The sequence below is a fragment of the Rutidosis leptorrhynchoides genome, chromosome 5 (genome assembly GCF_046630445.1).
Source record: "Rutidosis leptorrhynchoides isolate AG116_Rl617_1_P2 chromosome 5, CSIRO_AGI_Rlap_v1, whole genome shotgun sequence".
NCBI classification, from domain to species: Eukaryota; Viridiplantae; Streptophyta; class Magnoliopsida; order Asterales; family Asteraceae; genus Rutidosis; species Rutidosis leptorrhynchoides.
The window spans coordinates 182,595,116-182,605,857 of record NC_092337.1 but is presented as its reverse complement, the minus strand read 5'-3'; positions in this window follow the sequence as shown (position 1 = coordinate 182,605,857).

Genomic DNA, 10,742 nt, shown 5'->3' with positions numbered 1-10,742 from the left:
ATTTTAGAAAACATACTTCCACTTTGAGTTTAACCATAATTTTTGGATATAGTTTCATGTTCATAATAAAAATCATTTTCCCAGAATAAAAACTTTTAAATCAAAGTTTATCATAGTTTTTAATTAACTAACCCAAAACAGCCCGCGGTGTTACTACGACGGCGTAAATCCAGTTTTACGGTGTTTTTCGTGTTTCCAGGTTTTAAATCATTAAGTTAGCATATCATATAGATATAGAACATGTGTTTAGTTGATTTTAAAAGTCAAGTTAGAAGGATTAACTTTTATTTGCGAACAAGTTTAGAATTAACTAAACTATGTTCTAGTGATTACAAGTTTAAACCTTCGAATAAGATAGCTTTATATGTATGAATAGAATGATGTTATGAACATCATTACTATCTCAAGTTCCTTGGATAAAACTACTGGAAATGAGAAAAATAGATCTAGCTTCAAAGGATCCTTGGATGGCTTGAAAGTTCTTGAAGCAGAATTATGACACGAAAACAATTTCAAGTAAGATTTCCACTCGAAATAAGATTGTTATAGTTATAGAAATTGAATTAAAGTTTGAATATGATTATTACCTTGTATTAGAAAGATAACCTACTGTAAGTAACAAAGGTTTCTTGATCTTGGATGATTACTTGGAATGGATTTAGAAAACTTGGAAGTAAACTTGCAATCTTGGAAGTATTCTTGATTTTATGAAACTAGAACTTTTGGAATTTATGAAGAACACTTAGAACTTGAAGATAGAACTTGAGAAAGATCAATTAGATGAAGAAAATTGAAGAATGAAAGTATTTGTAGGTGTTTTTGGTCGTTGGTGTATGGATTAGATATAAAGGATATGTAATTTGGTTTTCATGTAAATAAGTCATGAATGATTACTCATATTTTTGTAATTTTATGAGATATTTCATGCTAGTTGCCAAATGATGGTTCCTACATGTGTTAGGTAACTCAAATGGCCTGATAAGAGCTAATCATTGGAGTGTATATACCAATAGTACATACATCTAAAAGCTGTGTATTGTACGAGTACGAATACGGGTGCATACGAGTGGATTTATTGATGAAACTGAACGAGGATGTAATTGTAAGCATTTTTGTTAAGTAGAAGTATTTTGATAAGTGTCTTGAAGTCTTTAAAAAGTGTATGAATACATATTAAAATACTACATGTATATACATTTTAACTGAGTTGTTAAGTCATCGTTAGTCGTTACATGTAAGTGTTGTTTTGAAACCTTTAGGTTAACGATCTTGTTAAATGTTGTTAACCCAATGTTTATAATATCAAATGAGATTTTAAATTATTATATTGTCATGATATTATGATGTACAAATATCTCTTAATATGATCTATATACATTAAATGTCGTTACAACGATAATCGTTACATATATGTCTCGTTTCAAAATCATTAAGTTAGTAGTCTTATTTTTACATATGTAGTTCATTGTTAATACACTTAATGATATATTTACTTACCATTTAACATAATTAACCAAGTGTATCAATATCTTAATATGATTCATATGTACCTAGTAAGACGTTATAACGATAATCGTTATATATATCGTTTTCGAGTTTCTTAATTTAATAGTCTCATTTTTATGTATATAACTCATTGTTAAAATACCTAATGAGATACATACTTATAATAAAATCATGTTAACTATATATATATAACTATATATATGTCATCGTATAGTTTTTACAAGTTTTAACGTTCGTGAATCACCGGTCAACTTGGGTGGTCAATTGTCTATATGAAACCTATTTCAATTAATCAAGTCTTAACAAGTTTGATTGTTTAACATGTTGGAAACACTTAATCATGTAAATAACAATTTCATTTAATATATATATATATAAACATAGAAAAGTTCGGGTCACTACAGAGGCTATTCGTCTTTTCCTTGCATTTGCTTCTCATATGAAGTTCACGGTGTTTCAAATGGACATCAAAACTGCTTTTCTGAACGGTCATCTTCAAGAGGATGTCTATGTCGATCAACCAGAAGGCTTTATCGATCCTATTCATCCAAATCACGTATACTTCTTGGAGAAAGCTTTATACGGTCTGAAGCAAGCACCGCGTGCATGGTACGAGACCTTAACAAAGTACTTGCTGGACAACGGCTTCTCTCATGGAACGATTGATACAACGCTATTCATCCGTAAAAACCACGGTCACATTCTCTTGGTTCAAATTTACGTTGATGACATTATTTTTGGTTCCACGTCCCCGGCCTTATGCAAAGAATTTGGTGATCTTATGGCCAACAAATTCGAAATGAGCATGCTTGACCAGTTAAATTTCTTTTTGGGGTTACAAGTAAAACAATTACCAAACAAAGTATATCAATGATATGCTAAAACATTTTAAAATGACTGCTTTAAAACCATTGACAACCCCAATGAGGACTTTACTGGATGCTGATGCTAATGGGTAACCCTTTGATGTTACACTTTATCAAAGCATGGTTGGTTCTTTAATGTATCTGACTGCAAGTCGACCTGACATTACACTTGCTGTAACTGTATGTGCCCGCTTTCAGTCAAACCCTAAGAAATCTCATTCCAAAGCGGTTGTTAGGATTTTTCAGTACCTTAAAGGTACACCTAATCTTGGGATCTGGTATCCTCATGGATCCGATTTCAATCTCACTGCTTACACTGATGCAGATCATGGCGGATGCCATGTTGATAGAAAAAGCACATCTGGATCAATTCAGATATTGGGGAATAGGCTAGTTGGTTGGTCATCCAAAAAGCAAAACTGTGTGTCTTTATCAACAGCTGAGTCTGAGTACATTGCTGCAGCTCATTTTTGTTCACAAGTTTTGTGGATACAAACTCAACTTTTAGACTATGGCTTTAAGATTTCTAAGACCCCGATTTACTGTGATTCACAAAGTGCTATTGCAATTACAAGCAACCCAGTCCAGCATTCTAAGACTAAACACATAGATATTCGCTATCATTTCATTAAGGACCATGTAGAGAAAGGGGATGTAGAGTATACTTGGTGACTACCAAAGTGCAATTAGCCGACATGTTCACTAAGCCTTTAGATGAACTTAGGCTAAAATTCTTGATCAAAGAGATTGGCATGGTAGAGTATAGTGCTTGATATTCCTTAGATCTGTTGGGACTTATTCTTGAGATCTTGTGTTTAGGGGGAGTAGATACTTTCTAGGGGGAGCAACTACTTTCATATGCTTTGGATATCATCTTTTAAGGGGGAGCCTTTAGATTTATGATAACTTCCTGGATATAATTGTTCAATGGTTACGTAAGGGGGAGGTAACTCATTGATATCATATTTCAAGGGGGAGTTAATTCATTTTCTAGGGTAATTTATCAAAATGCTTATTTACGTTCTTGAATATCACATTTTGAGGGGGAGAAAAAGGGAGAAAATTAGAAAATTACTCAAAAATATTGTTTTTCAAAAGTGAATTCATAAATTATTTATTTTATATATGAAATAATTCACTAGGGCTTGTATACATCTCAGTATACAACCCGTTTTAACAATTGGTAACACTGAAGATTTGTACTTTGTTCACAAAATTCAAAGTTCTTTTAAGTACAAATCTTATTTTGGAAAATTCATAAAAATTGAAAAAGATAAAATCCAAAAGTATTTGTTTTTTACTGGATAAAATGCTATTTTTAGCATTATACCGAATCTGACATCCAACAGTACAGATTCGGTAAGTTCAAAGTTTTCAAAATTGTCTCAGAAATATTTTTCATAAAAAGATTGAAATGAATATTGAGAGAAAAAGTCAATTTGTCAAGATTTGAAGTTAAATTGATAAAGTTTTGAAAATTGGACTGAATTCGGTATAATAGGCCCATTCTGTAAAGGCCATTCGGTATTTTACCTTCGGTATCTATAAAAGGAGGGTCAAAGTCAAACTTACTCACTTACTGTTGTTAATTACCTACCGAGTCTGCTTGATTATACTGAATCTGCCTAATCTACCGAGTCCGTCTCTCTGTATCTTCAAATTGTTGGGTAAATGTTCATTTTAATTAACATACTTATAGATCTGAGATAATTATGTGTTTATCAACCAGAAAAGATCAAAATAACTGAATTTTAACTCTCAATTTTGAGATTCTGTTGATTTTACCGAGTCTGAGTCGTATTCTATTAATCCTTGATTAAACTCAATTGATTTGGTTAATTAACATGAATTCTTGTCTAATTTGAGTTATATTGATTGATCTATCATTTGACCAAGCTTGATTACATGTTTAATTGATTGTTTGATGGATTCTGTATCTACCGAATATGTTCTATCTACTGTATCGAGTCTGCTCATACAATTAACATGTTGTTATACTTTAATTGATTGGTTAATTGATTATGGTTGTGATTTTACATGATAGAATATGCATGTTAGAGTGTCTTTATGTTAATTTTGGAGATACCAAATCTGTTCTTCTCTTGATACCGAATCTGACTTTTGGTAACTTGAAAATTTATGATTTTTATCTTCAAACACTTAACTTGTTTATTCTATATCTTTCTGATCTGAAAACTCAAGCTTATTTGGTTACAGAATCTCAAGTTTTCATGACTACCGAATCTGCTTGAAATGTGTTTAAAAATTGACTAAGTATTGTTCTGATTCTTTGTGTAGTATAATTGACTTTGCATGAATGTCATGATTGTCAATTGTTTGTTCATATTTGAGATTAAAAGATTTTTATATTTTTGAAAAACCATAAAAATCTTAAAATAGAAAAGATAAAACACATACAAAGGATCTCAAAGACAAATAAGAATAGAGATATATGCTTTTTGAATATCTTGTGGTCTTTTATTTATTATTTGTACAGCTAAATGGCGAACAATCACTTCATCAACTCTGAAACCAGTATTCTCTGCAACTACTGGACAACAATTCTAGAGAGGCACACACTGTGGCCTGCTCAGTACTACTGCCAGTGTAGCTGTAACATATCTGGAGTTACTTAACAGAACAATTAGGTTTGTGGAAGCTACACAACCTACTGCTGAAAATCCAGAGGGAACACAAGCTCGTTTTTAATTTCAACTGAGAGGAGTTCAAGGGAGGAGGAGTATCACTAAAGCTGATTTCAGGAGGATATTCAGACTTCCTGTTGTGCAGAATGCTCCTGCTTTTCCTGCTACTCAGCAAATGATGACTTCTGTCTTTGATCTTGGTTATGTTGGAGCTACCAATGTTCCACCAGCTAAGTTTCAGAAGAAATATCTGCACTCAAGGTGGTATGTGATCTTCTCAATCATCAACAGATGCTTGCTGATGACAAGGAGTGGATCCGATAGCTTGACTGTGCCAATGCTGAAAGTATTCTACTCTTTCATAAGAGTAGAGGCTCCTGACTATGCTGAGCTTTTATGGGATCTGGTTCAAGCTCAAGTTGATAAGCCAAGGGGTTCATACATCCCTTGCGAAAGGTTTTTCTGTATCTTTATCCATGATGCTATAAATGCTTGCAGAAATGAAAATATATTTGTACCAGGTACACATGGATTACAGATGAAACGATTTGGGGAGCTGAAGATAAATACCCCGAAGGTGTCTGATAATCAATTCACTGTGCCAATTCCAAATTGGCTAGTGAGGCTAGCTGAACCCCAAGACGCTCGTATGCGGTCTTATTTTGAGGCTGTAGGAATACCTCTTCCGAACCTGGTACAACAAGAACAAGTTGAACCCGCCGCGGTTCCAGCCCCAGAGGTTGTAGGGGAACCTGTAGTTCAACCACCCGGGCCAGCTAATCCTCCACTTAGGGTGAACCTTTAACGATCTAGGGTAGCACACCAAGCTCAACCCGTGAGGATCAGGGAACCTAGTCCAACTAGGATTGAACCAACCCTTTCCACAACACCTGAAGTGAGCAGTAACACCGACACTTCAGCAACAGCATCTGAATCGTCTCCCGAACATTCTCCTAAGAGAACTCGATATATACCTGATGAGATGATTCAGACTCCGCCAACCCAACGAGTAACTAGATCTAGGACTTGGACAACTATCATCCGCCAAACAGTTACTACTACCATTGGTGATACGGACCAAGACCTAGAACCAATTAGGTCACCCTCACCCATCTCCGTATCACATCCAATAATAACAGTAAGCCCTATGCTAAATGAAGTGCAAGTTTCTGTAGGCAAGAGATCTAAACGCACGGATGGTAAAAAGGCCACTAAGCCCATCCAATCTAAATAGGACTTAATAATAAACCCTACAAAGCAAGGTGCTTCGGCATCTAAGGAAGTAAAGTCTTCCTCTGCAGTAAAGTCTGCGTTGACTCAATCGATTGAGGAAACTCAATCATTGAAGTCCAGAAAGGCCGAAGGGGAGCCGAAAAGTCTTGAAAAGGCACCCTGCGTATCGGCTGGAAATCCTCCTGTGCCTCAACGTACAACAGGGTCTCGAGGTCCGGCTTATCTTGATGAGGAAGATCTGCCGCGTCCCATGGAAACGAGTCAACATGACAATCCTTCGGGATATTTATCAGACTTCTAGCAGACTGATCCCTTGATTCATGAAAGTGATTCATTGGATCAAACCACTTCTCTTCCGGATTCTGAACTCAGGGTCTGGAGGAAGAGTCTTTAACTGAAAGAGATTTACCACCTCATGGTATATCAATGATTTCAGGAGTCGGAGATAGCAATATCTCTGTGAGAGCTAAACTGACGGGTAGTTCTGCTACTTTGTCAGAGTCCCATGAGACCAAAGTCATGGAGGTGGATGCTTTGAAAGAAACTTCGCCGTTGACAACTTCGGTTGTTACCCACCCTCCATCAGAAGGGGATATCACGAATCTGACTAGTAGTATGTACAGCCCTACATATAAGAATAATACCGCACAATCATCCTTACCTGCCCTCATGGCAACTCACACACTTCCATCGACATTACCTTCAACAAATGCTGCTGATGCTGCTTTTGTTCATGGTTACACTGTTGTTTCACCAACTGGGTCACCTTCTCGGATTTCAAATAGATATGGATTACAGTATCTCTCTGACAATGAGGTGGATGAGCTCTATCTTGCTGAGTTTGCTAAACGGACTGATCTTGATGAAATTTGCGAGACTATGATGATTTATCTTGAGAAAGCAAGGATAGTGTATCCTTTCTCTCCATGCAAGTCACCTGGACCAATTCACATGCCTGATCATGATGATTTCGATCCCGACAATCTTCATGAGGGGGAGAATAGACAAAGTGGTCATCGGTCCAGTGGTTATGAAGCTGGTACATCTAGTCAACAGAAGAATAAATATGTTGTTGATATATCTGATTCCGGAAGTGATGAAATTGAGAAAATCCAGTGCGAAAATTTTCTAGATGAATCAGAAAGTCAGAGAGAGGGTGACTCAGGGATGTTAATGATTATGGATACAGCTGATCAATCAGAGAATAAGTCATCTCAAGAGAACAATCAAAACTTTGACAACATTGAAGATATTTTGAAGGGGTCATCAAGTGTCGCCAATGAATTTAATGATCATCAATTTGTTAACTTGATTTCTCCAACTGATGAATTTGGAATTCACTTCGAAAACGAGATTTTCTCTAATGGCAAAGAAGATACTACAACTCCTCCTGATTTGAATGTTCCATTTCAAACTGCAGAGATTGTTCTTGAGCGTGATGCTGATTACCACTAAGTGAGGATGAAGAGAAAAAGATTCTTCATTCACCATTCATTGAACAACAAGCGTATAGAATCTATGGTGATTCGGATCTCGTCCTTTCTGCATCAATGAGTGTTCTGGGTGCATGAAAATATCATAAGAAGCCTGAATATCTCAAAGCTTATCTGAGTGTTCGCAATAAATTCAAATTGAAGAATGAAGAGAAACTTCAAATTTAGCGGAATTCAGAGATCAAAAGCATAAATAAGATTTTGATGATTAATAAGGATGAAGTGAAGATGCCATTGTTTCAAGTTACAAGAATGGATGATGAGGATTATCAGTTTTCAGAAGCAGATTTTGATAAACTGAAGATGGACGACATTATTTTCATTTACAATTATTTGATTAACTTGAATGAATCTGCAACAATTTATCATGCTACTGCAATGAAGGCAGTCTACAGGTTTATTCTTGATTCGATGAGATGGATGTCTGTTCATGATTTTCAAATGGGTTTGGAATCTGGACACAAAAAGCTCGGAATCAAACCGCCAAATCAAGTGATTGAAGAGCTTAGATATATGTCCTTACTTGAAGTGAGCGACTGTCCATATGGTTTGTATTTGTCAATGCTCACTATACAAAGATCTTCATCAGAGTCTTAGATTTCAGAAGATACTCAGACGGAACGTTGATGTATGCTTTTAAATACATGAGATGGAGACTGATCAATAACTGCTATTCAACTAAAGATAATGAGATTGTCAAGTGCATTCTCACAAGATTGAAAAGTCATCTCAAAACAAGAGTGAATATACGAAGATATGAGAATCTCAAGGGATTCAAATCTAAAGTTCACTTCAGAGGAACAAAGTTCCTTTATATGTTTTGGATAGGATTATATTGTAAAGTTCACATTTAACACTAAGGGGGAGATTGTTAGGACCCCGAAGTTGTATAGTGTTAATGTAAATTAAGCTTAAATGAAGGTTCCTTAGAAGAGGGCTATATAAGGAACCTATGTAGTCCTAATTAGATTGCCATTGTATTGTAACTGAGTTATAGAAGCTGTGGAATTTAATTTGTACAGATTCTCTCTAGTACCGAGTCTCCTTCTTACATACCGAATCTCATTCTATCTTATCATTTCTCTCAATCTCAACATGATCTGACCTATCAGTGGTGTCATAGAGGGCGACTTGATTGTTGAGCTCTCCCTTCTCTAGAATAATCTCTTATTGAGCAGGTGGGTTAACAGGATTCACTTGAGGATTTGCTTGTTCCCCCTAACCTTCTAGGTTAACAACTAGAACATTGACCTGTTGTTCTGCCATTGGTAATATCTTATCAAACTGAAACATCAACAGAAATGTTAGAGATATAAACCACATATCATAAAACATCAAAGCATTTGCATCAAAGTGTCATAAACTTGTTAACAGGATAAACTGTGTGAGTGATACTGTCACACGTGCGGCTGAGTGATTAGACGTGTGAGTAACATAGTCACTCATGCCATTGTTGACAGGTTTGAGCAGTAAAATGGTTTCTGACAAGGTACATGGTTGAGGCAACATTTATAAGCGAGTGAGTCAACTGTGTGGTGACTCGTGCGGTTAATCACACGTGTCAGCTCAGTCAAACGAGTGAGTAGCCAAATGAAATCAAATGAGTGGGCTCAAAGGTTCACACGATTAAGCCTTAACCGTGTACTGACTCGTGCGAGTCATGTCCCATGCGTGCGGGTGATGTCACTCGTGCATGTCTGATGAAACCATTATTAAATGCATTTTTAAATCGACGGGATTACATGTTTGAGTGTTTTAGAGATCGATTCACATCACAATAGCAAGTATAAGTTCTGTTTAACACAAAACAATAGCAAATAATCATCAAAACACACTGTAATTTAACAAAATTTGACTAATAAACCCCTAGGGTTTCGACACATTCAAACAACGAATTAACCTACTAAAACTTGATGAAATTATACCTATTTGGTGGCACTAAGGTCGGCATAATATGCTTAACAAACGCTGCAGTGGAAAACTCGATTGGTGAAGATCGATTTTAGAGAGAGAAAATGAAGTGGGTGCACAAGTGTGAGCTCCGGTGCTCAGCACCCTCTATTTATATTCTCATGCTCAACCGTACGGTTGAGCACACAATTCACCATTAACCGCGCATCTCACAGTGTCACTAGTGCGTGTGACCCAGAAGTCTTAGGACAGTTCTAGAATAGGGTCTTCCGAACGGTTAACCTTAATCGTGTGGTTAGTCGTACGGTTCACACATCAATCATGCGAGTGAGTCACTTAGGCAATTTTAAAATTTTCACTAACTTAGGATATCGACTCGTTTGGAAATCTTAGAGCTAACTAGCACTTTCAAATTGAGTCATAAATCATTAAACTATCAAGAAATGATCATTAACACTTAGGAAGATGAAAAATCCTAACCAAAATAAGGTTATTACTCTAAACATTATGTTTAACATGAGTAAGTCCTACAGTGTATTGTCATCTTAAATTCATTAACACCTTAAATCATTATAGTTCTTCAAACAATCACAAGCTCTACAAACTTCTATCTCATGGATTTGGTGGCCAAACATATCTTAATCTTGACAAGGTTCTTTCAGATGTCATTGTGCATTCAGAGGATAATGAAAGGATAAAATCTTTATAAATTTTCTGAAATATAATGTCATGCAACTAAAAATATGCAAAGAAAAGACATTCTATCATTAAATGCAATAACATGCAAAACCAAAATCTTTTTGTTGTTTTATGAAATGCCCCGTCCTAATCCATCTGGATGAATACATTACATTTGATTACATCGCGAGGTACTTGACCTCTATATGATACATTTTACAAACATTGCATTCGTTTTTAAAAGACAAACTTTCATTTCATCGAAAGTTAACGGCATGCAGACCATTTCATAATATATCCAACTATAATTGACTTAATAATAATCTTGATGAACTCAACGACTCGAATGCAACGTCTTTTGAAATATGTCATGAATGACTCCAAGTAATATCTCTAAAATGAGCAAATGC